Genomic DNA, 23,152 nt, shown 5'->3' with positions numbered 1-23,152 from the left:
GAATCTACATAAAAACGCCTTCCTGGCAACGCCCAAATGCCCTCCTGCCATGCAGATAAACACTGGCAGCGGCAGCAAGTGCATGCCCACAGCCACCCCTTGTTCCTTCACACCTTGTATCAGCTTTAATCCAGTCCTGTGCTGCCTGCTGAGCAGCACTGAACAACACTGCCTGGGCCCAGGCTTTTATCTCTGAGGCAGGCCCCATTATGATGTCAGAAAGCTGGCTCTGGAATCCTGAGGGCTCCACTATGACACGTGCAAAGTTCCGTCTGAACTTTATATAAGACTGTGAGGCTCAGTCAGTCACTCAGTGTTGCCTGAGAGGGCAACACTGCAACAGCCGGCCGCCAGGCTGTCTTTTTTTTGCACATTTATTTGCCTCCAGGAGGCCACAAGAGGGAGACAAGGGACTGCAAAATGGAAAATAGGCATCCACCAACTTTACAGACAACTTCTCTTTGCTCCTACAACCTCCATCCTTGCACAGTTTGTTATTCTTCCAGGTAACATAGTAACAAATCCAAATTGCTGCTCTCTTTGTAGGCAAGCAAGGGTTTGTTGCAACTGCAATTCTTACTTCTTCTTGAAATGTAGGGACGACAGTACATTCCATCACATCCACCTAGTGTACACAGGTAGGTCCATTGTGGCGGGTAGGCGGCTGGCTGCTTTAATGGCTGTTTGCTGTTCCCCTACTCCACTCCACTCCACTATTTGACTGTGGTGCTGCATCAATCAGTGGCTGGCTCAGGTGCAGCTCTTTAACTTACCTAGGAGGGAGGGAGGGCGGAGAGAAGACAAGGAAGGTGAATGAGCTGTTCCAATGTGAAATGCCGGAAACACAGAAACACAGAAGACACACACACACACACAACAAGAGGTGGCAATGTATTCATTAATTGCATTTAATAAATGAGCTCATTATCACACATGACTGTACAAATGCATTGTCCAACAGGTGTTGAAATAATGGGATTAAAAGGGGAGATCCCTTCAGAAAGACAGAAACAATGGCAAAGAGAAAAAACACTTTTGGAATCTGATTTTAGTCAACACATAAGGGAAGGGTGCACCGGTCCTGGAAATACTGCAATACCAGGTCAATGCGTGGAGTGGACAGAGCAAGCTCTATTTCCATCTCCCTGTTCTAAAAATCCATTTAATATATGGTCCCCAGATAGGGGACGTATCAGATATTAAACTGATAAGAACAGATTTTTTACTTTTTTATTGAATTATTCAGAAAATACAATACATTATATCAGAAGAATTTTCCAAAACATGAACAACAGATAAGAACAAAGAACATCAAAGTCCTGACATCAGAAGAGCAACTTAATCTTGCAGAAGCATATTCCATAGATGAATATTCCAAAGGCTTTTTGCTTTCCTCAGTCCCAACCTTTTTTTGTCCAGGAGATAAAAAACATACATCTCGCTAAGAGCCAACTTAATACAGTCCTTCTCTGTAATGGAATCATGTTTAAAAAGCAAGATGTTTCGAACTTTCCACAATGCCATCTTTATACAATTTACAGTAATCCATAGAACTCGACTCTTTTCATTTGTCGGGACATTAAAAACACCATATAGTATTACTTCATGATTCAAAACATTAAGATCGGATACAAATTTCAACAGAGAACCAATATAACGCCAAACATTTTGAGCATAAAAACAATTCCAAAATAAATGTAGAACTGTCTCATCATTAAAACATCCTGCTCTCGTACATTTTGCAGTTCTAACTAGCCTTCTCTTATGTTGAAAATCTCTGGTAGGTAAACATTGGTGTACAATTTGCCATGCTAAGTCCTTGAGTTCATTTGACAGGAAAGCCATATTGGTCATTCTCCATATTTTTTGAGTCCTTTCAACAGAATAATTTAAAACCATTGATAGTTGTTCATTCTTCCTAACTTCCAAATTTAATTTTCTTGTATTACTTAAAACATTTGCATCAAAACCACTAATATCATACATACGAATAATTCTTTCTAAAATAGCATAATGAATTGGGGGAACATATAGAACAGGCGATGTTAAAGACAAGGTTATCCATTTTCTTTTCCTAAAAATATGACCAGCAGCATATCTTAGAAAATACGACCAATAACTATGGCCGTGTAGGCCATTAAAACACATAGAAAAGAATTTCACATATAAAAACCTCTTAATGTTTGGTACATCTTTACCTCCCAATTTCTTTGCTGTAAACATAACCTCTCTTTTAATTTTATCCATTTTTGAACTCCATATAAAATTAAAACAAATCTTATTTAAAAACTTTAAAGTGCATTCTTTTGGTGGGAAAACCATGCTTAGATATAACATTATAGGTAAAAGCAGAGATTTCATAATAAGTATCTTCCCCTCAATAGTTAATTTTCTCATTTTCCAAAAACTAATCTTCTTTTGTACTTTCTCTTTCACTATAGACCAACTTTCATCCCCATTATTCCCACTATCAAAGATAATCCCTAGAATCTTGATCTTATTATATTGCACTTGTACTTCTGTATTGCACCATTCCCCTATTGCAAAGCAATCACATTTCTCTTTGTTTAATCTAAAGGCAGAACCCTCACAAAAGTATTCAGTTTGCCTTATTGCACGTTTCAAGGATGATTCATTTGTGCAAAAAATGTTAACATCGTCCATATAGGCTATAGTCTTGACACTTTGTCCTCCACTCCCAGGAATTGGCACACCTTTAATAAACTTATCTTTCCTTAAAAGGGTTAAAAGTGGCTCTATTGTACATATAAAAAGTATCGGGGAAAGCGGGCATCCTTGTTTAACTCCTGATTGCAAAAACACTTCTTGAGACAGAAAACCATTTACTAAAATACGACTAACACAATTTTTATATAAAAGCGCAATTCTTTCAATAATAAAATCAGGAAAGCACATTCTTTTTAAGACCATCAATAAAAATTCATGCGAGACCCTATCATAGGCCTTTTGAAAATCTAAAGATAAAATCGCCATTCTCTGTTTGCATTGTTTCTGATACCATAAAACGTCTCTGATAAGATTAAGATGATCACTTACTTTCCTCCCTGGCACTCCACATACCTGGTCACTGTGAATTACTTTGGAGATCACTTTTTTCATCCTATTTACTAAGACCTTTGCTAACACTTTGTAATCCACATTTAATAAGGTTATAGGTCTCCAGTTCTCCAATTTTGTCCTATCACCTTTCTTAAAAATCAGAGTAACTACTCCATCACGCCAGGAGGCCGGCAAAATTTTACATGAAAAAGCGTTTTTAAAAACACTTATAAGATCATCTTTTAAGATAGACCAGAAGCATAAGTAAAACTCCACGGGTAATCCGTCAGAGCCTGGTGTTTTCCCCTTAGAGAAACTTTTAAACACACTCAACAGTTCTGGTAAACTCACACTCTCACATAGACTTTCCTGATCAGAGTTCTCAAGTTTTAAATCCATAGCATTTAAAAGGTCTTCAGTAAAAGAATGGTCAATTGTTTTTTTATTAAAAAGATCCTGATAAAACTTCTGCGCTTCTACTAAAATCTCGTCATTTGTCTTCTTACCTTCCATCTCGACAATCATTCCTTTATTTTCCACCACTTTTTTAAAGAAAAACCTTGAACATTTCTCATCATTTTCTAAACATTGCACTTTTGCATTAAAAATCACCTCCTTACCTTTTGCACTTATCGCATTCTTGATATCACTTTTTGTCATTGCAATAACATCATCCATTTCTAGACCCTCTTGTTTTAACCTGTAATACGTCTGCATTTTTGTGTTCAATACTTTAAACCACTGTTTTTTTTCCCTGGCCTTTTGCATCCCTTTCCTAATAAAAAACTGTTTTATCCATTTCTTTACCTCCTCCCACCATGCCAGAATACTCTCGTATCTAGACTGACCCAACCTCCATTTTTTATAAACAAGAATAAACTCATTTTTAATTTGCATATCTTCCAGCAATGTAGTATTGAGTTTCCAGACTCCTCTTCCTTTCTCCAGGCCAGGTAAAGTGACATGTGCATACAACAATTTATGATCTGAGAATATGTTAGATAAAAGAGAAATATTATTCAATTTAACACTATCTGATATTAAAACAAAATCTATTCTAGATTTACAGACATTATTCTCCCAAGTATATCCAGGGTCATTGGGATGTAAACTCTTCCACATATCAGAGAGATTAAAATCTATTGTAAAATTTTTAAGTTGTTTCTCTGTTTTATCCGTTCTCACATGTACACTTCTACTCTCACGCTGTTCACCACTCATATTACAATTAAAATCACCAGCCATTAGAATCGGTGTTGGGCCTGGGATAAAAACTTGCATATCATTAAGCAAATCAGCCCTTTCTTGTTTCTCAGGTGAAGCATATACATTTATCAACTTGATCTCTAACCCATTATACTTGACATTCACCTGTAGAGCTCTCCCAGGAACAATCTCAAAATATGACAATATTTGTATATCTGAACCTCTAAATAAAACCCCAACACCCGAATTTTTATTTATGTTATCTCCAGACCAGACTGATGGCCCAATAGTCCAGTCCTTCCGGATATCACTGTAATTTGGGCTGTGATCAATTGCACATTCCTGTAAAAAATAAATAGAACAGTCCACAGACTCCAAATACTTAAATAAAGCAGCCCTCCGAGTGGGGCTCTTCAAACTTCTCACATTAAGTGAGGCATATTTTAAAGATGCCATCTAATAGATGATTTTATCAGCTGGAGCTCGAACTTTCGGATATAAAGCCCAATAGTGACTCTGGACTTACAAAATCCTCAATGTTGAAAGGATCAGACGCTGACATTAGTGGTATTAGAGGCCTTGACATTAACTGACATGTATCAATTTCTTCTGCACTCATCTTTGAGGGTCTTTTAACTCCCAGGGGTTGCTCCTCCCCGTCTTTTTTGCCTTTCTTGCGTTTTGTTTCCCTTGAGGCGACTTCCATGGCTTCCTCACTTGATCTGGGCTTTCCATCAGCTACAGCCTCAGCAGGGAGTGCCCTCCCCACCTCAGCTGCAGCAGCAGAGTGCCCCACAAGCTCCACCCCGGTCTTGATTTTCACAGTTGGCTTCTCTGCAAGTAGTTTTGGCTGCTCAGGTTGATTACTCCCCCCTGGGTCCGCAGTAGGGAGCCCAACCTGGACAGCGCCACTCCTTCCAGCCACTCGATCAGCCCAAGATCTGGACGTACGCATACTGCAGTCCTTAAAGGCATGACCTTCTTCTCCACAAACATTACAGACCATTGTGCTGCAGTCCTTAGACAGATGACCTTCTTTATTACAGCGACCACAAAAGACAGCCGGACTTTCACAACCATCTGCAGTGTGGCCAAATTTCTTACACTTCCTGCAAAACAGAGGCATCTCTGGGTAAAAGAGATATCCCTTGTCACGCCCAATGGAAAAGTTTGATGGTGGATGACACAGTCCCCCAACACCACCTGGATCTCCAGCCAATTTAACAAAAAACTTGTGTTTGCCAGTCCACAAATCTTCCGAGTTCATGACCTTATGCGAATATTTTATGCTAATGCAGTATTTTCTCAGAAACAAAGCAATGTCCTCCACAGGCACAAAAGGGTTATACATACATACCACCAAAGGCACATCCCCACCAGAATAAAGAATGGTTACGGTCAGTCCATCGAGCTCCGGGTTCTCTTTGCAGGTCTTGAGTACCTCAAATAAATTTTGGCAGGCAGAAATAGAATCCAAAGTCAAAATGTAGGCTCCTTTCCTGGAATCCCTCAGGCAAACGATGGTCTCCTTCTTCACCAACAAGATCTTGTAAAGGATTTCTCTCACGAAGTAAGGTAACTGGAACCGATCCACCTTGCTCTCCTCCACTTCAAATCGAAAGGAAAAACGAATCCGCGCTTCGCCGGCTGAAATATAACGGATGATCACACCCATGATGATCGATCGCCTTTTCGGTCTTGTTCGTAGTCTTCCCCCTATAGCAGCAGGTGGCTTAAGACAGCAAGCTGCCGATGCCACAAGGCCGAAGGAAGAGCGTACTCCCAAGGTCCCCCTAGCTAAACCACTTGAGCTTAGCCAGAAGGCCGAGAAGCGATAACCCGAGCGGCCCTTGCCTTGCCCGAGCCTGTCCCATACTGCTGTTCACCCCTTGCAGCGATTGATTCAGCCTACTCCTAGGCAATTCCATGGGGCCCTGCAGGCTCACACACATTTACAGCTACTAAGCGGGAGGTGAATAAAGGCCGGAGAGGAAGCTACACAGGATTTGCTTCTTTTGCTTGCACCACAATGCAGTGCTGAAAGAGGAGGAATCTACATAAAAACGCCTTCCTGGCAACGCCCAAATGCCCTCCTGCCATGCAGATAAACACTGGCAGCGGCAGCAAGTGCATGCCCACAGCCACCCCTTGTTCCTTCACACCTTGTATCAGCTTTAATCCAGTCCAGTCCGGTGCTGCCTGCTGAGCAGCACTGACCAACACTGCCTGGGCCCAGGCTTTTATCTCTGAGGCAGGCCCCATTATGATGTCAGAAAGCTGGCTCTGGAATCCTGAGGGCTCCACTATGACACGTGCAAAGTTCCGTCTGAACTTTATATAAGACGGTGCGGCTCAGTCAGTCACTCAGTGTTGCCTGAGAGGGCAACACTGCAACAGCCGGCCGCCAGGCTGTCTTTTTTTTGCACATTTATTTGCCTCCAGGAGGCCACAAGAGGGAGACAAGGGACTGCAAAATGGAAAATAAGCATCCACCAACTTTACAGACAACTTCTCTTTGCTCCTACAACCTCCATCCTTGCACAGTTTGTTATTCTTCTAGGTAACATAGTAACAAATCCAAATTGCTGCTCTCTTTGTAGGCAAGCAAGGCTTTGTTGCAACTGCAATTCTTACTTCTTCTTGAAATGTAGGGACGACAGTACATTCCATCACATCCATGTAGTGTACACAGGTAGGTCCATTGTGGCGGGCAGGCAGGCAGGCAGGCAGGCAGGCGGGCGGGCGGGCGGGCGGGCGGCTTTAATGGCTGTTTGCTGTTCCCCTACTCCACTCCGCTATTTGACTGTGGTGCTGCATCAATCAGTGGCTGGCTCAGGTGCAGCTCTTTAACCTACCTAGGAGGGAGGGCGGAGAGAAGACAAGGAAGGTGAATGAGCTGTTCCAATGTGAAATGCCGGAAACACAGAAACACAGAAGACACACACACAACAAGAGGTGGCAATGTATTAATTAATTGCATTTAATAAATGAGCTCATTATCACACATGACTGTACAAATGCATTGTCCAACAGGTGTTGAAATAATGGGATTAAAAGGGGAGATCCCATCAGAAAGACAAAAACAATAGCAAACACAAATAGCACTTTTGGAATCTGATTTTAGTCAACACATAAGGGAAGGGTGCACCGGTCCTGGAAATACTGCAATACCAGGTCAATGCGTGGAGTGGACAGAGCAAGCTCTATTTCCATCTCCCTGTTCTAAAAATCCATTTAATATATGGTCCCCAGATAGGGGACGTATCAGATATTAAACTGATAAGAACAGATTTTTTGATTGAAAAATGCTTTATTGACAATCAATCGTCATCATACAAACATTACTGCGACGCAGCGCAAGCCATGAAGCAGCAAATAATAAATAATAACAGTCGTCAAACATAACATGACAGTATAATACACAGTACAGGCTAGCCTATGCTATACATTACACCACATGCTACACTAATCATTCTTGCATTCACTAAAGCCAAACAACAAAGCATTACAGACAAGTGATGGGATAGGGGAGTGGGTAGGAGGGGATAGGGAAGGGGGAAATCACAGGCCCGAAGCTTTATTGAAAGACAACACACAAGAAGGGAGAGTGGGGGGAAGGGGAGTATCAGTCCTCTTCCTCATCGACGTCCGGGCTGTCCCAGGTGGAATAGTCTCTGAGCAGGCTGTGGATCAGCCTGCGGCAGTCCTGGACGGACACACTCTCTCTCCGCAAAATCAGACGGTTCCTGGCAAACCATATAGCGTCCTTAAAGCAGTTCATAAGGCGCCAGGCTTCCTGGATTGCTCCATCCGTGGTATTCCCAGGAAATAGTCCATAAAGTACCGAGCGGTACGACAGTCTGTTCCTGGGTACTGAGTCCTTGAGTTCATGTTCCAAGGCTTTCAACAGACCCTGTGCAAAGGGGCACTGCCAGAAAATGTGCAAAGATGTTTCCTCCGTGAAGGGGCACCTGGGGCAGTACCGGGTCTTGCACAGGTTGCGGGCATGCATGAATGACCTAAGAGGCAGTCCTCCCTGGATGGCCATCCATGAAATGTCCTTGTGCCCGTTGGTCAACCTGCCAGATGACACGTTAGTCCAAACAGTCTCCAACGTGTCGGCATGAAGCCCTGGAACAGACTCCAGTGAGTCCTTTGCTCTGATGTGCTTGTGGATCGTCTTAGGTTTCCACAAGTCGGGCTTAAGACCCTCCAGTTGATGCTCCCTCACGAACCGGACGACATCTCCGTAGAACCAGGGAGCGTGCCAGTTGTAAGGGAAGGAGCTGTCCCACTTGTCCCAGCCAAAACCTCGCCAGAGGGGAAGGAGGAAGTAGCGGGACATGGCCTTGCCCGCAGAGCCGTTTGCTGTCCTCAGAGTCCTACGAACACAGTCACATACAAAAGCGATCCGCAGCAGAGTGGGAATGTCGGGTATACCCTTCCCACCTTTGCGGGGCTCCTTGTACATAACAGTCCGCTTTACTCTGTCCATTTTCGAGCCCCAGATGAAGCGAAACACAGTCCTGGTAATGGCCCTCGAGACGGTGGCAAGAGGGGGCCATGCCTGTGCAGTGTATTGTAGCACAGGCAAGACTTCGTTACGCAGGACCATTGCTTTGCCCTCAATAGTGAGTTGTCTGAGGCTCCACAGTCCGATCCTTTGGTTGACTTTGGCCAAGCGTTCTTCCCACGACTTTAGGGCTGCACCTTCCTTACCGAACCAGACTCCCAGAATTTTGATGAAGTCCGGCTTGATAGTAAACGGGAAGGAGGCAGGAGAAGGCAGGTACCACTTTCCGAAGAGCATGGCTTCCGACTTCCCGCAGTTGACTTTTGCCCCTGAAGCGCGTCCGAACTCCTCACAGGTCTGGACGAGTGCAGTCACCGAACTCTGGTCAGCGCAGAAGACGGTCACGTCGTCCATGTACAGCGAGCATTTGACCTCGAAGTGTCCTGGACCTGGTGCGGTGATCCCTCTGATCTCTCCATTCTGCCGGATAGCCTCTGCGAAGAGCTCTATAACACAAACAAAAAGGAGAGGTGAAAGAGGACAGCCTTGTCTAACCCCCGACGATACAGGAAAGGGGTCAGTCTTCCAGCCGTTCACCAGCACCGAGCTGTAAATGTCGCAATACATCAGGTTAACATACAAACAGAACAACCTGCCAAGCCGCAGCCTACGCAGAGCCTTACCCATGAATTCGTGAGAGACCCGGTCAAAAGCCTTCTCCTGATCCAGACTGACCAGGGCCGCGTGTGTACGGCGGCTTTGCATGTAATGCACCGTGTCCCTCACCAGGGCAAGACTGTCGGCCACCCTACGGCCAGGAATGCCGCAGGTTTGGTCCGATCCGATGATCTGTCCGATGACAACCTTCAGTCTGTTGGTCAATACTTTGGCGAGGATCTTGTAGTCCACGTTCAGGAGAGAGATGGGACGCCAGTTTTTCAGGTCACATCTCTCCCCCTTCCGCTTATACAAGATCGTGATCATGCCTTCTCTCAAGGACGGTGGCATTCTACCCTCCACCACCATCTCCTCATAGAGCTCCAGCAGGTCCGGACAGATCAAGTCCCCCAGCGCTACATAGAGCTCTGCTGGGAGACCATCACTGCCCGGGGTCCTGCCGGGTCTGAAGGATTTAGCGGCAGAGAGCAGTTCCTCCACCGTCAGGGGTACGTCCATAGCCTCCGTACCTGCAGGATCAAGATGATTAGTGATACCTGACAGGAATTTATCGGCGGCTTCGGGGTCAGTGGTTTTCCGGGAGTAGAGGCTTCGGTAGTAGTCTGTGACGACTCCCATCACCTCCTTCTTCCCAGAATGCATGTTTCCGGTCTCATCTCGGAGTTCCTTCAGGGGCGTGTGGCCGGCATGGAGTTTCCTGAAAAAGAACGAGTTACATTTCTCACCCTTCTCCAGGTTCTCCACCTTGGAACGAAAGACAATTCGCTTGGATTCCTCCTCAAAGTGCCTTTTCAGGCCCTTTTTGGCTTCCTCCAGCTCCTTCCTGACGTCCCAGCCGCATTGAAGGAGGTCTTGCAGGGATCGCAGCTGACGCTGCATCTCTCTGAAGTCTCTCTTCCTCTCACACGCCTGTTGACGACTTTTTGCCTGAAAGAAACAACGAAATTCAACTTTAACATATTCCCACCAGTCACAGGTTTTGTCAAAGAAAACTTTATCATTCCTCCAAACAATATAGGCGTCTCTAAGTTCCGCCAGTACCTCTTCTCTTTCCAGCAGGGCACAATTCAGCTTCCAGGAGCCAGGGCCGGGAGGAAAACCGTGGCCGATGGCACCCTGGAAGAGAATGGCCCTGTGGTCCGAGAAGAAGCAGGGGACCATGGAGTGCCCATGCTGCTTGACTGCCCGGGAGGTGAACACAAAGTCAATCCGAGAACGAAGTGAGCCATCGGGTCGGCTCCATGAATAGTTCACAGAGCCGATCCCCATGGAGCCCACAACGTCCTGCAAGGATGCTTCGGTTACCATCTCGATAAGCAGTTTGGAACTGACATCCAGCTTGATTGAAGTGCCGGAACTTCGTCCATCCTCTTCGATGGGGCAGTTGAAGTCCCCGGCCATCACCACTGCCCTAGTGGTGGCGAGCTGGGTCCGCAGGGTCTGGAATAGTTCCAGGCGCTCAGCCTTCATAGGGGGAGCGTACACGTTGATGAGCCTAATCGGCTCTCCCGCCCAGGAACCGTCTACGACCAACAAGCGGCCGCAGACGAGCTCCTGGACAGAGTCAACAGTAAATACGCTTCCCCTAATCAGGATGGCAACCCCTGCAGACTTACAGTCGCCCCCACCAGACCAGTAGGACGGGCCATGGGTCCACTGCCTGGCCAGATGATGGTATGACCTGGAAGAGGGGAGAGTACATTCCTGCAGCATAAATACATCACTCGACTGCTTGGAAAGAAAAGTTAGCACCATCTGACATCTAGTCCTATCTCTAACACTCCTCACATTGAGGCTAAAGATGTTAAGTTTAGCAGCCATGGGGGAGAATAAAGAAGGTTAGTGCAAGCGATACACCTCAGTTACCAGTCCGGTCGGGCGGATCCTCCTCTCTGGAGCCTGGCGGGTCCGGAAGATCCAGCAGGCCCTCTGACAAAAATTGTTCCAGGATTGTAGCCACCTGGATGTCTGTTGTGAAGTCGATGACCTCAGGTTCAGACACGAGTTCCTCCACCATCTGCTCCATTTCCTCCTGCTGCGCAAGGGAATCTTCGCAGATTTCCACGACTTGTCTCTTTGAGGACTCAGCAGCTGGGCTGTCCCTCACCTTTCTCTTCCTCTGGATGGCACCTGAGAAGACAAGAGGGGGAAAATCCTCCAGGGAGAGGACTCCAGCAGCTGGAGGGGAAGATGTTAGTGCTGCTGGAGCTGGGGAGAAGGGAGGCTGGGTTGGGAGAGGTGCAGGTGACAGGACCACTGAGATGGGTGGGTAGGAGAAGGTGAGAGCCTCAGTGGGGGTGACAGGGGTTGGGGACGGGGGGGTGGGGAGGGCCGGGCGAGGGAGGGTGGGAAGGGTAGGGCGAGGGAGGGCCGGGAGAGGGGGGGGAGGGACTGTCGTCTTCTTACCATCCTTCTTTTTCCCGGTCTTCTGTGCCGCTGGAGCTCTGGCTGGGGCGGGGTTCCCTCTGGCTGGAGCTTTCGCTGCTACAGTTGCCCAGGATCGATCCCTCTTCGGGCAGTCCTTGTAAGAGTGGGCTGCTTGTCCGCAGAGGTTGCACATTGTCCGTTTCGGGCAGTCTTTGGTCTCGTGTCCTGTTACCCGGCAGTTCTTGCAGGCGTCCTCCTTGCAGTCCTTCACCGAATGACCCTTCTTGCTGCATCTCCTGCAGATCTGCGGCATGTCCGGGTAATAGATGAGGCCGTAGGAGTTGCCCAGCGAGAATGACTGGGGCAGGTGCTGGAGGCCGTCTTCCGCGCTCGAATCCTTGTTCAGTCGGACGATTACCGACCACTTGCCAGTCCAGAAGCCGAGTCCGTTCAGGATGTGGGTGGGTTCCCTCACCACTGTGCAGAACCGCTTCAGGAGCGTGGTGATGTCTTTGCCGGGGGTGTGTGGGTTCCGCATTGAGACCGTCACCCGCCTTTCCTCTCTTTGGACAGGGCAGTTGCCCACAAAGCGAGAGAAAGGGGATTCAGGCCTCGCCGCTTTCACCATCTCCCAGTACCTTCTGCAGATGTTGATCGAAGCGAAGGTCACGAAGAACATCCCGGTCATGAAGGCCTGGATGCTGATGGTCTCCGGCTTAGCGAAGCCCTGATCCAGGAGCATCTTCTGGCAGAACACTTCTTCCGTCATGTCCGGCACTCTCCCGTCCACCTCCTTGAGCTTCAGGGCCACCGTCTGCTTCATCCAGGGCTCCAGGGTTGGAGCAGCCTGGTTCGGCTTCCTGGTGGCCTGTTGGCTTGAGGAGGCTTCAGGAGGAGATGTCCTGGCCTGGGCCGGCTCACCTGGTCCATCAGCCTTCTCCTTCTGGGTGGCAGGGTTGCTGGTTGAGGCCATGGCTTCTTCCAGCTGTTCCTGTCGCTTGGGGAGGATCTTCGATAGCTCTTTCCCGAAGGGGGCGGAGCTATGCAAATCTTCTCCTTGCTGGCCGAGGTTCTTCCACGAAATTTCTTCCGCAGCGGTTCCTCGTCGAGCTTCTTCTTCTGCGGCCGAGCTTCTTCGAAGATCCCCTTCAGCAGCGGCTCTTCTCCGAAGTTCTCCTTCTTCTTCCCGGCAGCGATCTCCCGGAGCTTCTTCCCCGATGGCGGCTTCTCCCTTCTGGATCGTCGTCTTCGCTGGTTCTTCTCCGCAGTTCGTCGCCGGCTTCGTCTGGAACGCTCTTGGATCGCTAAGCTAGTGTTTATAGCCCCCAGTGGTTCTCCGAGCTATCTATCCTTACAAGGACTGATAAGAACAGATACTACACTTGATCTTAGCCAAAAGGCCGAGAAGCGATAACCCGAGCGGCCCTTGCCTTGCCCGAGCCTGTCCCATACTGCTGTTCACCCCTTGCAGCGATTGATTCAGCCTACTCCTAGGCAATTCCATGGGGCCCTGCAGGCTCACACACATTTACAGCTACTAAGCGGGAGGTGAATAAAGGCCGGAGAGGAAGCTACACAGGATTTGCTTCTTTTGCTTGCACCACAATGCAGTGCTGAAAGAGGAGGAATCTACATAAAAACGCCTTCCTGGCAACGCCCAAATGCCCTCCTGCCATGCAGATAAACACTGGCAGCGGCAGCAAGTGCATGCCCACAGCCACCCCTTGTTCCTTCACACCTTGTATCAGCTTTAATCCAGTCCAGTCCGGTGCTGCCTGCTGAGCAGCACTGACCAACACTGCCTGGGCCCAGGCTTTTATCTCTGAGGCAGGCCCCATTATGATGTCAGAAAGCTGGCTCTGGAATCCTGAGGGCTCCACTATGACACGTGCAAAGTTCCGTCTGAACTTTATATAAGACGGTGCGGCTCAGTCAGTCACTCAGTGTTGCCTGAGAGGGCAACACTGCAACAGCCGGCCGCCAGGCTGTCTTTTTTTTGCACATTTATTTGCCTCCAGGAGGCCACAAGAGGGAGACAAGGGACTGCAAAATGGAAAATAAGCATCCACCAACTTTACAGACAACTTCTCTTTGCTCCTACAACCTCCATCCTTGCACAGTTTGTTATTCTTCTAGGTAACATAGTAACAAATCCAAATTGCTGCTCTCTTTGTAGGCAAGCAAGGCTTTGTTGCAACTGCAATTCTTACTTCTTCTTGAAATGTAGGGACGACAGTACATTCCATCACATCCATGTAGTGTACACAGGTAGGTCCATTGTGGCGGGCAGGCAGGCAGGCAGGCAGGCAGGCGGGCGGGCGGGCGGGCGGGCGGCTTTAATGGCTGTTTGCTGTTCCCCTACTCCACTCCGCTATTTGACTGTGGTGCTGCATCAATCAGTGGCTGGCTCAGGTGCAGCTCTTTAACCTACCTAGGAGGGAGGGCGGAGAGAAGACAAGGAAGGTGAATGAGCTGTTCCAATGTGAAATGCCGGAAACACAGAAACACAGAAGACACACACACAACAAGAGGTGGCAATGTATTAATTAATTGCATTTAATAAATGAGCTCATTATCACACATGACTGTACAAATGCATTGTCCAACAGGTGTTGAAATAATGGGATTAAAAGGGGAGATCCCATCAGAAAGACAAAAACAATAGCAAACACAAATAGCACTTTTGGAATCTGATTTTAGTCAACACATAAGGGAAGGGTGCACCGGTCCTGGAAATACTGCAATACCAGGTCAATGCGTGGAGTGGACAGAGCAAGCTCTATTTCCATCTCCCTGTTCTAAAAATCCATTTAATATATGGTCCCCAGATAGGGGACGTATCAGATATTAAACTGATAAGAACAGATACTACACTTGATCTTAGCCAAAAGGCCGAGAAGCGATAACCCGAGCGGCCCTTGCCTTGCCCGAGCCTGTCCCATACTGCTGTTCACCCCTTGCAGCGATTGATTCAGCCTACTCCTAGGCAATTCCATGGGGCCCTGCAGGCTCACACACATTTACAGCTACTAAGCGGGAGGTGAATAAAGGCCGGAGAGGAAGCTACACAGGATTTGCTTCTTTTGCTTGCACCACAATGCAGTGCTGAAAGAGGAGGAATCTACATAAAAACGCCTTCCTGGCAACGCCCAAATGCCCTCCTGCCATGCAGATAAACACTGGCAGCGGCAGCAAGTGCATGCCCACAGCCACCCCTTGTTCCTTCACACCTTGTATCAGCTTTAATCCAGTCCAGTCCGGTGCTGCCTGCTGAGCAGCACTGACCAACACTGCCTGGGCCCAGGCTTTTATCTCTGAGGCAGGCCCCATTATGATGTCAGAAAGCTGGCTCTGGAATCCTGAGGGCTCCACTATGACACGTGCAAAGTTCCGTCTGAACTTTATATAAGACGGTGCGGCTCAGTCAGTCACTCAGTGTTGCCTGAGAGGGCAACACTGCAACAGCCGGCCGCCAGGCTGTCTTTTTTTTGCACATTTATTTGCCTCCAGGAGGCCACAAGAGGGAGACAAGGGACTGCAAAATGGAAAATAAGCATCCACCAACTTTACAGACAACTTCTCTTTGCTCCTACAACCTCCATCCTTGCACAGTTTGTTATTCTTCTAGGTAACATAGTAACAAATCCAAATTGCTGCTCTCTTTGTAGGCAAGCAAGGCTTTGTTGCAACTGCAATTCTTACTTCTTCTTGAAATGTAGGGACGACAGTACATTCCATCACATCCATGTAGTGTACACAGGTAGGTCCATTGTGGCGGGCAGGCAGGCAGGCAGGCAGGCAGGCGGGCGGGCGGGCGGGCGGGCGGCTTTAATGGCTGTTTGCTGTTCCCCTACTCCACTCCGCTATTTGACTGTGGTGCTGCATCAATCAGTGGCTGGCTCAGGTGCAGCTCTTTAACCTACCTAGGAGGGAGGGCGGAGAGAAGACAAGGAAGGTGAATGAGCTGTTCCAATGTGAAATGCCGGAAACACAGAAACACAGAAGACACACACACAACAAGAGGTGGCAATGTATTAATTAATTGCATTTAATAAATGAGCTCATTATCACACATGACTGTACAAATGCATTGTCCAACAGGTGTTGAAATAATGGGATTAAAAGGGGAGATCCCATCAGAAAGACAAAAACAATAGCAAACACAAATAGCACTTTTGGAATCTGATTTTAGTCAACACATAAGGGAAGGGTGCACCGGTCCTGGAAATACTGCAATACCAGGTCAATGCGTGGAGTGGACAGAGCAAGCTCTATTTCCATCTCCCTGTTCTAAAAATCCATTTAATATATGGTCCCCAGATAGGGGACGTATCAGATATTAAACTGATAAGAACAGATACTACACTTGATCTTAGCCAAAAGGCCGAGAAGCGATAACCCGAGCGGCCCTTGCCTTGCCCGAGCCTGTCCCATACTGCTGTTCACCCCTTGCAGCGATTGATTCAGCCTACTCCTAGGCAATTCCATGGGGCCCTGCAGGCTCACACACATTTACAGCTACTAAGCGGGAGGTGAATAAAGGCCGGAGAGGAAGCTACACAGGATTTGCTTCTTTTGCTTGCACCACAATGCAGTGCTGAAAGAGGAGGAATCTACATAAAAACGCCTTCCTGGCAACGCCCAAATGCCCTCCTGCCATGCAGATAAACACTGGCAGCGGCAGCAAGTGCATGCCCACAGCCACCCCTTGTTCCTTCACACCTTGTATCAGCTTTAATCCAGTCCAGTCCGGTGCTGCCTGCTGAGCAGCACTGACCAACACTGCCTGGGCCCAGGCTTTTATCTCTGAGGCAGGCCCCATTATGATGTCAGAAAGCTGGCTCTGGAATCCTGAGGGCTCCACTATGACACGTGCAAAGTTCCGTCTGAACTTTATATAAGACGGTGCGGCTCAGTCAGTCACTCAGTGTTGCCTGAGAGGGCAACACTGCAACAGCCGGCCGCCAGGCTGTCTTTTTTTTGCACATTTATTTGCCTCCAGGAGGCCACAAGAGGGAGACAAGGGACTGCAAAATGGAAAATAAGCATCCACCAACTTTACAGACAACTTCTCTTTGCTCCTACAACCTCCATCCTTGCACAGTTTGTTATTCTTCTAGGTAACATAGTAACAAATCCAAATTGCTGCTCTCTTTGTAGGCAAGCAAGGCTTTGTTGCAACTGCAATTCTTACTTCTTCTTGAAATGTAGGGACGACAGTACATTCCATCACATCCATGTAGTGTACACAGGTAGGTCCATTGTGGCGGGCAGGCAGGCAGGCAGGCAGGCAGGCGGGCGGGCGGGCGGGCGGGCGGCTTTAATGGCTGTTTGCTGTTCCCCTACTCCACTCCGCTATTTGACTGTGGTGCTGCATCAATCAGTGGCTGGCTCAGGTGCAGCTCTTTAACCTACCTAGGAGGGAGGGCGGAGAGAAGACAAGGAAGGTGAATGAGCTGTTCCAATGTGAAATGCCGGAAACACAGAAACACAGAAGACACACACACAACAAGAGGTGGCAATGTATTAATTAATTGCATTTAATAAATGAGCTCATTATCACACATGACTGTACAAATGCATTGTCCAACAGGTGTTGAAATAATGGGATTAAAAGGGGAGATCCCATCAGAAAGACAAAAACAATAGCAAACACAAATAGCACTTTTGGAATCTGATTTTAGTCAACACATAAGGGAAGGGTGCACCGGTCCTGGAAATACTGCAATACCAGGTCAATGCGTGGAGTGGACAGAGCAAGCTCTATTTCCATCTCCCTGTTCTAAAAATCCATTTAATATATGGTCCCCAGATAGGGGACGTATCAGATATTAAACTGATAAGAACAGATACTACACTTGATCTTAGCCAAAAGGCCGAGAAGCGATAACCCGAGCGGCCCTTGCCTTGCCCGAGCCTGTCCCATACTGCTGTTCACCCCTTGCAGCGATTGATTCAGCCTACTCCTAGGCAATTCCATGGGGCCCTGCAGGCTCACACACATTTACAGCTACTAAGCGGGAGGTGAATAAAGGCCGGAGAGGAAGCTACACAGGATTTGCTTCTTTTGCTTGCACCACAATGCAGTGCTGAAAGAGGAGGAATCTACATAAAAACGCCTTCCTGGCAACGCCCAAATGCCCTCCTGCCATGCAGATAAACACTGGCAGCGGCAGCAAGTGCATGCCCACAGCCACCCCTTGTTCCTTCACACCTTGTATCAGCTTTAATCCAGTCCAGTCCGGTGCTGCCTGCTGAGCAGCACTGACCAACACTGCCTGGGCCCAGGCTTTTATCTCTGAGGCAGGCCCCATTATGATGTCAGAAAGCTGGCTCTGGAATCCTGAGGGCTCCACTATGACACGTGCAAAGTTCCGTCTGAACTTTATATAAGACGGTGCGGCTCAGTCAGTCACTCAGTGTTGCCTGAGAGGGCAACACTGCAACAGCCGGCCGCCAGGCTGTCTTTTTTTTGCACATTTATTTGCCTCCAGGAGGCCACAAGAGGGAGACAAGGGACTGCAAAATGGAAAATAAGCATCCACCAACTTTACAGACAACTTCTCTTTGCTCCTACAACCTCCATCCTTGCACAGTTTGTTATTCTTCTAGGTAACATAGTAACAAATCCAAATTGCTGCTCTCTTTGTAGGCAAGCAAGGCTTTGTTGCAACTGCAATTCTTACTTCTTCTTGAAATGTAGGGACGACAGTACATTCCATCACATCCATGTAGTGTACACAGGTAGGTCCATTGTGGCGGGCAGGCAGGCAGGCAGGCAGGCAGGCGGGCGGGCGGGCGGGCGGGCGGCTTTAATGGCTGTTTGCTGTTCCCCTACTCCACTCCGCTATTTGACTGTGGTGCTGCATCAATCAGTGGCTGGCTCAGGTGCAGCTCTTTAACCTACCTAGGAGGGAGGGCGGAGAGAAGACAAGGAAGGTGAATGAGCTGTTCCAATGTGAAATGCCGGAAACACAGAAACACAGAAGACACACACACAACAAGAGGTGGCAATGTATTAATTAATTGCATTTAATAAATGAGCTCATTATCACACATGACTGTACAAATGCATTGTCCAACAGGTGTTGAAATAATGGGATTAAAAGGGGAGATCCCATCAGAAAGACAAAAACAATAGCAAACACAAATAGCACTTTTGGAATCTGATTTTAGTCAACACATAAGGGAAGGGTGCACCGGTCCTGGAAATACTGCAATACCAGGTCAATGCGTGGAGTGGACAGAGCAAGCTCTATTTCCATCTCCCTGTTCTAAAAATCCATTTAATATATGGTCCCCAGATAGGGGACGTATCAGATATTAAACTGATAAGAACAGATACTACACTTGATCTTAGCCAAAAGGCCGAGAAGCGATAACCCGAGCGGCCCTTGCCTTGCCCGAGCCTGTCCCATACTGCTGTTCACCCCTTGCAGCGATTGATTCAGCCTACTCCTAGGCAATTCCATGGGGCCCTGCAGGCTCACACACATTTACAGCTACTAAGCGGGAGGTGAATAAAGGCCGGAGAGGAAGCTACACAGGATTTGCTTCTTTTGCTTGCACCACAATGCAGTGCTGAAAGAGGAGGAATCTACATAAAAACGCCTTCCTGGCAACGCCCAAATGCCCTCCTGCCATGCAGATAAACACTGGCAGCGGCAGCAAGTGCATGCCCACAGCCACCCCTTGTTCCTTCACACCTTGTATCAGCTTTAATCCAGTCCAGTCCGGTGCTGCCTGCTGAGCAGCACTGACCAACACTGCCTGGGCCCAGGCTTTTATCTCTGAGGCAGGCCCCATTATGATGTCAGAAAGCTGGCTCTGGAATCCTGAGGGCTCCACTATGACACGTGCAAAGTTCCGTCTGAACTTTATATAAGACGGTGCGGCTCAGTCAGTCACTCAGTGTTGCCTGAGAGGGCAACACTGCAACAGCCGGCCGCCAGGCTGTCTTTTTTTTGCACATTTATTTGCCTCCAGGAGGCCACAAGAGGGAGACAAGGGACTGCAAAATGGAAAATAAGCATCCACCAACTTTACAGACAACTTCTCTTTGCTCCTACAACCTCCATCCTTGCACAGTTTGTTATTCTTCTAGGTAACATAGTAACAAATCCAAATTGCTGCTCTCTTTGTAGGCAAGCAAGGCTTTGTTGCAACTGCAATTCTTACTTCTTCTTGAAATGTAGGGACGACAGTACATTCCATCACATCCATGTAGTGTACACAGGTAGGTCCATTGTGGCGGGCAGGCAGGCAGGCAGGCAGGCAGGCGGGCGGGCGGGCGGGCGGGCGGCTTTAATGGCTGTTTGCTGTTCCCCTACTCCACTCCGCTATTTGACTGTGGTGCTGCATCAATCAGTGGCTGGCTCAGGTGCAGCTCTTTAACCTACCTAGGAGGGAGGGCGGAGAGAAGACAAGGAAGGTGAATGAGCTGTTCCAATGTGAAATGCCGGAAACACAGAAACACAGAAGACACACACACAACAAGAGGTGGCAATGTATTAATTAATTGCATTTAATAAATGAGCTCATTATCACACATGACTGTACAAATGCATTGTCCAACAGGTGTTGAAATAATGGGATTAAAAGGGGAGATCCCATCAGAAAGACAAAAACAATAGCAAACACAAATAGCACTTTTGGAATCTGATTTTAGTCAACACATAAGGGAAGGGTGCACCGGTCCTGGAAATACTGCAATACCAGGTCAATGCGTGGAGTGGACAGAGCAAGCTCTATTTCCATCTCCCTGTTCTAAAAATCCATTTAATATATGGTCCCCAGATAGGGGACGTATCAGATATTAAACTGATAAGAACAGATACTACACTTGATCTTAGCCAAAAGGCCGAGAAGCGATAACCCGAGCGGCCCTTGCCTTGCCCGAGCCTGTCCCATACTGCTGTTCACCCCTTGCAGCGATTGATTCAGCCTACTCCTAGGCAATTCCATGGGGCCCTGCAGGCTCACACACATTTACAGCTACTAAGCGGGAGGTGAATAAAGGCCGGAGAGGAAGCTACACAGGATTTGCTTCTTTTGCTTGCACCACAATGCAGTGCTGAAAGAGGAGGAATCTACATAAAAACGCCTTCCTGGCAACGCCCAAATGCCCTCCTGCCATGCAGATAAACACTGGCAGCGGCAGCAAGTGCATGCCCACAGCCACCCCTTGTTCCTTCACACCTTGTATCAGCTTTAATCCAGTCCAGTCCGGTGCTGCCTGCTGAGCAGCACTGACCAACACTGCCTGGGCCCAGGCTTTTATCTCTGAGGCAGGCCCCATTATGATGTCAGAAAGCTGGCTCTGGAATCCTGAGGGCTCCACTATGACACGTGCAAAGTTCCGTCTGAACTTTATATAAGACGGTGCGGCTCAGTCAGTCACTCAGTGTTGCCTGAGAGGGCAACACTGCAACAGCCGGCCGCCAGGCTGTCTTTTTTTTGCACATTTATTTGCCTCCAGGAGGCCACAAGAGGGAGACAAGGGACTGCAAAATGGAAAATAAGCATCCACCAACTTTACAGACAACTTCTCTTTGCTCCTACAACCTCCATCCTTGCACAGTTTGTTATTCTTCTAGGTAACATAGTAACAAATCCAAATTGCTGCTCTCTTTGTAGGCAAGCAAGGCTTTGTTGCAACTGCAATTCTTACTTCTTCTTGAAATGTAGGGACGACAGTACATTCCATCACATCCATGTAGTGTACACAGGTAGGTCCATTGTGGCGGGCAGGCAGGCAGGCAGGCAGGCAGGCGGGCGGGCGGGCGGGCGGGCGGCTTTAATGGCTGTTTGCTGTTCCCCTACTCCACTCCGCTATTTGACTGTGGTGCTGCATCAATCAGTGGCTGGCTCAGGTGCAGCTCTTTAACCTACCTAGGAGGGAGGGCGGAGAGAAGACAAGGAAGGTGAATGAGCTGTTCCAATGTGAAATGCCGGAAACACAGAAACACAGAAGACACACACACAACAAGAGGTGGCAATGTATTAATTAATTGCATTTAATAAATGAGCTCATTATCACACATGACTGTACAAATGCATTGTCCAACAGGTGTTGAAATAATGGGATTAAAAGGGGAGATCCCATCAGAAAGACAAAAACAATAGCAAACACAAATAGCACTTTTGGAATCTGATTTTAGTCAACACATAAGGGAAGGGTGCACCGGTCCTGGAAATACTGCAATACCAGGTCAATGCGTGGAGTGGACAGAGCAAGCTCTATTTCCATCTCCCTGTTCTAAAAATCCATTTAATATATGGTCCCCAGATAGGGGACGTATCAGATATTAAACTGATAAGAACAGATACTACACTTGATCTTAGCCAAAAGGCCGAGAAGCGATAACCCGAGCGGCCCTTGCCTTGCCCGAGCCTGTCCCATACTGCTGTTCACCCCTTGCAGCGATTGATTCAGCCTACTCCTAGGCAATTCCATGGGGCCCTGCAGGCTCACACACATTTACAGCTACTAAGCGGGAGGTGAATAAAGGCCGGAGAGGAAGCTACACAGGATTTGCTTCTTTTGCTTGCACCACAATGCAGTGCTGAAAGAGGAGGAATCTACATAAAAACGCCTTCCTGGCAACGCCCAAATGCCCTCCTGCCATGCAGATAAACACTGGCAGCGGCAGCAAGTGCATGCCCACAGCCACCCCTTGTTCCTTCACACCTTGTATCAGCTTTAATCCAGTCCAGTCCGGTGCTGCCTGCTGAGCAGCACTGACCAACACTGCCTGGGCCCAGGCTTTTATCTCTGAGGCAGGCCCCATTATGATGTCAGAAAGCTGGCTCTGGAATCCTGAGGGCTCCACTATGACACGTGCAAAGTTCCGTCTGAACTTTATATAAGACGGTGCGGCTCAGTCAGTCACTCAGTGTTGCCTGAGAGGGCAACACTGCAACAGCCGGCCGCCAGGCTGTCTTTTTTTTGCACATTTATTTGCCTCCAGGAGGCCACAAGAGGGAGACAAGGGACTGCAAAATGGAAAATAAGCATCCACCAACTTTACAGACAACTTCTCTTTGCTCCTACAACCTCCATCCTTGCACAGTTTGTTATTCTTCTAGGTAACATAGTAACAAATCCAAATTGCTGCTCTCTTTGTAGGCAAGCAAGGCTTTGTTGCAACTGCAATTCTTACTTCTTCTTGAAATGTAGGGACGACAGTACATTCCATCACATCCATGTAGTGTACACAGGTAGGTCCATTGTGGCGGGCAGGCAGGCAGGCAGGCAGGCAGGCGGGCGGGCGGGCGGGCGGGCGGCTTTAATGGCTGTTTGCTGTTCCCCTACTCCACTCCGCTATT

At 47.9% G+C, this 23,152-nt stretch overlaps 7 non-coding genes and 2 pseudogenes across 7 annotated transcripts; all 9 read right to left on the bottom strand.

Moving 5' to 3' along the window:
- Positions 1 to 1,065: 1,065 nt before the first annotated feature.
- Positions 1,066 to 1,256, bottom strand: LOC142724209 (U2 spliceosomal RNA). Its single transcript, XR_012876043.1, has one exon. It is a non-coding gene; the product is annotated as a U2 spliceosomal RNA (small nuclear RNA).
- A 6,147-nt stretch (positions 1,257 to 7,403) lies between these two features.
- LOC142724211 (U2 spliceosomal RNA) lies at positions 7,404 to 7,578 on the bottom strand (annotated as a pseudogene).
- Positions 7,579 to 13,134: 5,556 nt separating this feature from the next.
- Positions 13,135 to 13,236, bottom strand: LOC142724228 (U2 spliceosomal RNA; annotated as a pseudogene).
- Positions 13,237 to 14,537: 1,301 nt separating this feature from the next.
- LOC142724282 (U2 spliceosomal RNA) lies at positions 14,538 to 14,728 on the bottom strand. Its single transcript, XR_012876094.1, has one exon. It is a non-coding gene; the product is annotated as a U2 spliceosomal RNA (small nuclear RNA).
- A 1,301-nt stretch (positions 14,729 to 16,029) lies between these two features.
- On the bottom strand, positions 16,030 to 16,220 carry LOC142724280 (U2 spliceosomal RNA). Its single transcript, XR_012876092.1, has one exon. It is a non-coding gene; the product is annotated as a U2 spliceosomal RNA (small nuclear RNA).
- Positions 16,221 to 17,521: 1,301 nt separating this feature from the next.
- On the bottom strand, positions 17,522 to 17,712 carry LOC142724279 (U2 spliceosomal RNA). Its single transcript, XR_012876091.1, has one exon. It is a non-coding gene; the product is annotated as a U2 spliceosomal RNA (small nuclear RNA).
- A 1,301-nt stretch (positions 17,713 to 19,013) lies between these two features.
- LOC142724278 (U2 spliceosomal RNA) lies at positions 19,014 to 19,204 on the bottom strand. Its single transcript, XR_012876090.1, has one exon. It is a non-coding gene; the product is annotated as a U2 spliceosomal RNA (small nuclear RNA).
- Positions 19,205 to 20,505: 1,301 nt separating this feature from the next.
- Positions 20,506 to 20,696, bottom strand: LOC142724277 (U2 spliceosomal RNA). The gene has a single exon (XR_012876089.1). It is a non-coding gene; the product is annotated as a U2 spliceosomal RNA (small nuclear RNA).
- A 1,301-nt stretch (positions 20,697 to 21,997) lies between these two features.
- On the bottom strand, positions 21,998 to 22,188 carry LOC142724276 (U2 spliceosomal RNA). Its single transcript, XR_012876088.1, has one exon. It is a non-coding gene; the product is annotated as a U2 spliceosomal RNA (small nuclear RNA).
- Between the last annotated feature and the right edge of the window lie 964 nt (positions 22,189 to 23,152).

This window comes from Rhinoderma darwinii, unplaced genomic scaffold, assembly GCF_050947455.1.
Source record: "Rhinoderma darwinii isolate aRhiDar2 unplaced genomic scaffold, aRhiDar2.hap1 Scaffold_576, whole genome shotgun sequence".
NCBI lineage: Eukaryota > Metazoa > Chordata > Amphibia > Anura > Rhinodermatidae > Rhinoderma > Rhinoderma darwinii.
Note: the sequence above shows the minus strand (reverse complement) of the source record. Positions and strands in the feature narration are given on the sequence as shown.